We start from the raw sequence: 6,000 nt of genomic DNA, 5'->3' as shown, positions 1-6,000 counted from the left end.
TACCAGCATGTGTAATTTATTTCTAGCTTAGAATAAGCGATGATTACAAAAAACTCATTAATCGGAGTGTCGTTAGTTCAAAATGTATAAATATTCAATTTGACTAACTGGAGTTAACTGGAGTTGTGAAGAAATAATGGAATTTCAATTTAATATTTAAAAAACATTAAATAGGCATTGAGGCAAGAAAAATATTTAGTTTAAGATAAAAGTAATAATTTGTCCTTAGTTCTTTCATTTACTACTAGCTTATCTTTTAAGATATATCTAGCATGTATATTTATAAAATATAGAACATCACATAGAAATATATCACCTTTCTCTAAAGCAATGTTAAGCTTTCATCATTCATTCATTCAATCACTAAAAACTTACTGAGCATCAACTATGTACCAGGCACTGTGCAGGAGGGGGTAATAACAGATGGTGGTGATGATGAGGAAGAGGCACACAGGTGGAAGAAAGCAAGGGAGTAAAGAAGACCGAGAAGAATCAACCAGAGAGACAGACAGGAAAACTGGAGTCTGAGGTCAAAAAGCCCGAAAATAGGGAGTTTTTTGTTTATTTTATTTTATTTTTTTATTTTGAGAAGGAGTCACACTCTATCGCCCAGGCTGGAGTGCAGTGGCACTATCTTGGCTCGCTGCAACCTGTAGCTAATTTTTGTATTTTTAGTGGAGCCAGGGTTTCACCATGCTGCCCAGGCTGGTCTCAAACTCCTGACCTCAGGTGGGTCTTCCAAAGTTCTGGGATTGCAGGTGTGAGCCACTGCACTCCGTCTGAGAGTATTTTTAAAAAGTGTTTAACTGTGTCAAAAACCCTGAAGGAATTAAGAAAAAGGATACTGAACATTTTTCATTATATTTACTAATTTGGAGGTCATTAGTGGCTTTGCAAGAATAGTTTTAGAGGAATAATAAGAGCTAAAGCCAAATTAAAGGCCATTAAGGAGTGAGTGGAGTCAGCCTGGGAAAATAATTCTTCTGAGAAGGTTGACTATCAAGGGCAGTACCTCAGAAAATCTATATAGTCAATGATTTTAGAAGTAGATTAAAGAATCCAAATTATTTGCTTTTTCTGCCATTGAGAAGAATTCTTTTAGGCCGGGTGTGGTGGCTTATGCCTGCAATCCCAGTATTTTGGGGGGCCAAGGTGGGAGGATCACGAGGTCAGGAGTTCAAAGACCAGCCAGGCCAACGTGGTGAAACCCCGTCCCTACTGAAAATACAAAAATTAGCTGGGCATGCTGGTGCGTACCTGTAGTCCCAGCTACGTGGAGGCTGAGGCAGGAGAATTGCTTGAACCGGGACTTGGGAGGCGGAGTTGCAGTCAGCTGAGATCGCGCCAGTGCACTCCAGCCTGGCTGATGGAGCGAGACCCCATCTCAGGAAAAAAAAAAAAAAAAAAAAAAAGAATTATTTTAGTTATCCTCCCCTAGATTTTGGGCTGGTGTTAGTGACTTGCTGACCAATAGAATGTGGCAAAATGATGTTTCTGGGCTTCGGAGGGTAAGTCATTAAAAACTTTGCAGCATCCACCAGGACTTCTTGGAGTTTTTGCTCTTGGAGCCATGAACCAATGTGTAAAAAGTCTGAGAACTGAGACTGTTCTGAGAAAGCCACAGGAAGAGGCTACACAGAGAGAGGTACCTGGGTAGCGCCATCTGTTCCAGCCATCCTAGTGCAGGCAGCAGGCCTTGAATGGAAAAGTTATTGATTGCAGTCTCAGCAGATGCGTTATGAAGAACTGAGAAACTCAGCTCACCCAGCCAAATACGGCCCCAGTTGAGCTATACCAACCATCTCCACCCTACTGAAGCATCCATTATTATGGAGCAGAGAAAAATCATTACCATGTGCTCTGTTCCAATTCCTGATCTACAGTACAATGAACATCATAAAATAGTTGTTGTTTTATGTCACTAAGTGTTGAGGAGGATTTTTCCACAGTGATAAATAACTGGAACAACCTTATGCATAGTAGCTGTTTCACAAATGTTTATTTGATTTAATAGTATGATTCACAAAAATTCAATTTATTAAATGAAGCACACGCTTGAATCGGACATATATAGCCGGGCGCGGTGGCTCACGCCTGTAATCCTAGCACTTTGGGAGGCTGAGGTGGGTGGATCACCTGAGGTCAGGAGTTCAAGACCAGCCTGGCCATCACGGTGAAACCCCATCTTAAAAAAAAATATATAAAAAATAAATAAATAAAAAAAAATCGGACATATATACAAAATAAAATTTTCCTAAGATGAATGTATAATCCAGCATTCCAATCATTTAATTGGTCATTTGCCCTACTAGTCAAAATTAGTGAAAATTTTTATACACTTACATTATTCACACTCAAATTATTGAAAGTTTCTGTATTTTTAAAGCAACTTTTACATCCCAGATTTTGAAAAATGTTCTGTATTGACTTTATATATATTTTCTTTGTTCCAAGCAATATTCTAAAGGCTTAAGGTGTATCAAATCATTTAACCTAAGAACAACCATGCCGGAAAGGTATCATTTTAATCTGCATTTTACGGAAGAATAAATGGAAGCTCCAAGAAGTTAAATAATATCATCAAGGTTATACAGCTAATGTCTGATCAAACAGGGATTTGAATCCAGGTACTTGCGTTCCAGAACTTCTGTTCTTGCTACATGACAGTCCTGGCACCCGCCTCCTTCCCCAACACATGCACGTGGTTTCAGTCCTTTTTTCTCAGCATCTGGGTGAGAAAAAGTATAGTTGATTGAAGTCCTTGACTAGCAAGATTGAAGGAAAGTGAAGGAAAACTTTGGAACTGAGGGCACTTCCCAGGCCAAGGATAACAGTGAGAGCTTAAGGAAAAGGAGATGGTTGCTCAGAGGGAAGAAGTGAAAGCAGCTTCCGATTTTGTATCTCAGCCCAGGTCCTATTCTTACTCCCTCCTGTGCTGAAGTGATTGATTTACTGAGCTTAAGTCAGTCCCAGAATGTATTTAAGGCATCATATCTGCTCCAACATAAAATATTTTAGTCCCTTTTTATTTAGAGCTTCTGATACATTTTGGCTACGCTATATAAGGTCTGAATGTTAGGTAACACATCCATCCAAATGCAATTTAATTGTTAAGCTTCACAGTCTTACATACACACAACTCAATATTCACAGCCGAATGTAGGATAAATACAACCTCCCCCTTCTCCCAAAGTGGCATAATCACTGAAATAGAGGCCCTATACTGTTCTTCAGGAAGGTCTTGGCAGCTTTCAAATATTCCTCAGCAATATTATCCCACATCAACCTTCAAGGGAATGACACTGGACTGCTACCAAAGCTTTGTTATGTGTTACTCAGAAATATGACTCTCAGTGGTGAATTCTTGAAACTTTCTCTAAACTGATTATTCCCATCAGGAGAAGCATTATGTGTTAGAGGTGACTATGGATAGAGATGGCGGGAGATAATTCCATAGCAGGAAAAGCAACCTGCAATTTTTTGTGTCAGGTTGACTTTATCCTAGTGAAAGGATAGGATGTGAAATAAAAAATCTTAAAAATGGAATCATATAAAGCATAAAATGTCTCTTTTTCTGCACAATTATTGATACGACTTGGCAGTGTCCCCACACAATCTCATCTTGAATTGTAGTCCCCATAATCGTCACGTGTTGTGGGAGGGACCTGGAAGGAGGTAATTGAATCATGGGGGTGGTTATCTTCAGGCTGTTCTTGTGATGATGAGGGAGTTCTCATGAGATCTGCTGCTTCCAGAAGGAGCTTTTCCTCCTTTTGTTCTGCATTTCTTGCTACTACCATGTGAAGAAGGACATGTTTTCTTCCCCTTCCACCATGATTGTAAGTTTCAGACTTCCCCAGCCATGCTGAACTGTGAGTCAATTAAACCACTTTTCTTTATAAATGACCAAGTCCTTGGTATGTCTTTATTATCAGCACGAGAATGGACTAATACATTTATTAAATTATGTTTCAGATAAGGAAGGGGTGATCAGCAACACCCTCACCATCAAGCATATCTTTGGCGTAACTCCCTTTGAATGGGGAAGAAAACATCACTGTTTATGTGTATGTAGGCACATGTGAACTTATCACATGGAGGAAGCAGGGCAAAGAAGGGGAAGATGAGGCCATGAAAGACACGCATATAGGTGTGTGTGCTGGGGTAGTAAGAGCAGAGGTGCAAAAGAAGAGGGAGATCAGTAAATAATAAAAAGGAAAAGTCAGGTTATAACAAAGCTCAAGGGTGATGATCTTTGTTAGGGGACAAAATAGTTTCTGAAGATTTCTGTGAGGACTAGAGACATTTTTATCGACAGGTACTTGAATTTTTCTCCTACTCTCTTTTCAAATGAAGCAGATTAATATTTTTGCTTCTTATAAGAAATCTTTAGCTTCCAGACTGATAATTTTCACAGCATGAAGAAGTTACACAGCCTTCTGACTAACCTCAGCTACTTAAGTATTGTAAGGTTCTATTTTCTGGTATTATCTGTTTTTAGATACTTTTGTTATAGTGATGTTTCAGACATCATTTTCTTATTTTTAGGATAAAACAGCCTCTGGGTTTCTGCCATTCATTTACTGACTGTGGTATCTCAAACCACTCAAACAGCAGGTGCAGGGTGGCACACACTTAGCTGTGTACCCGTGCCGTTCTCAGTCTGCCTCCTAAGGACAGAGCCCTGAATGGCATCGTGGGCCATGTGCTTCTGAAACAGAGCTCCTTTTCAGCCCTGGGGGATGTCTTGAGTAGTCCAAGCCAGTAATAATGACTCAGTTCATCCAGTTACTGGTTTAAGCATGTGCATGTCATGTGTTCTGGCCAATGAGATAGGAGGGAAAGTCATCTGGGGATGTGTCAGCTCTTAATTTATTGCCTCTCAGCTCTGAATGCACCCTTGGATATATGCTCTATGATCAATAAGGGAATTCCTTTAAGATTTTCTCTTTAAAGTCAGTATGATGCTAAGCGTCTCAGTAGAGGGCGCTGGAGAAACGTTGTAGGAGGCAGAGGCTGCCTGCAATTGCAGCCTGAGCTGAGGAGCGACTTGTGTGGTTGTGGGTAGTCGGGGTGGAACCTGCCTGAGGTACAGGTCCAGAACATGGTTTCTCTGTGACCCTGTAGTCTTGGCGTGGAGATGAGCTGGCTGGCCTGCATGCAGCTGCCTGAGACCCGAGGGGTAGCTCCCTGTGCAAGCCCATTCCCACCAGCCCACAAGCTCTGAAGGTCTTGGCACTCTACTGGGTGGGCAGGAGTGGGCTTGGTGCTGCCTGTTTGCCCAGCAACTCCAAACCAGTGCAGGTCTGGCTAAACTAGCTAACTTTCTTGCTATCCAGTGGCTGAACCACACCTTTTCCAACAAGGCCTGGATTCCTAAGTTTGTCCATGTCTTAAAGTCATTTTTATTGTGACTAATAATTCTTATTTTAAACTTTCTATTTTTAACCTAAAATGTGATTTCTATCTCCTGATTATATTCAAATGGCTACAGGGGGTTCCTGGGAAATGGCTCGTTAGTCATAAAAAGCAGTGAATGAGTGAGTCTTCCCTTTTCTGACTCTGAATGTTAATACCATACATGTAACCCCTGGAACTACAGCGTTCATTTTTAGCCAATGGGAAAAGTCAAAGAAAGGACCTAGATTTGTTTTTTAAATTTTAAATAGAGATGGGGGTATCGCTGTGTTGCCTAGGCTGGTCTCAAACTGTTGGGCTCAAGTGGTCCGCCCACCTCGGCCTCCCAAAGTGCTGGGATTATGGGTGTGAGCCACTGCGCTAGGTCAGAACCTGGATTTTTGATGACATAATCATGCTCTTGATTTAACCAACACTGCTATTGTCCTCAAACGGGGTGTGAGATGTGAGGGTGGCGGGAAGCAAATACCCTTATATTTAGGCTACTTTGAGTTGTGATTTCACTTACTTGCAGCACAAAGCACCCCAACAAAGATGTAAAATATTCCTTTGTTTAACGTCATCATTAGTCTTTCTTTTTTT

This window comes from Aotus nancymaae, unplaced genomic scaffold, assembly GCF_030222135.1.
Source record: "Aotus nancymaae isolate 86718 unplaced genomic scaffold, 86718_ANA_hifiasm-v0.15.2.pri h1tg000022l_1, whole genome shotgun sequence".
In the NCBI taxonomy this organism is placed as follows: domain Eukaryota; kingdom Metazoa; phylum Chordata; class Mammalia; order Primates; family Aotidae; genus Aotus; species Aotus nancymaae.
Note: the sequence above shows the minus strand (reverse complement) of the source record.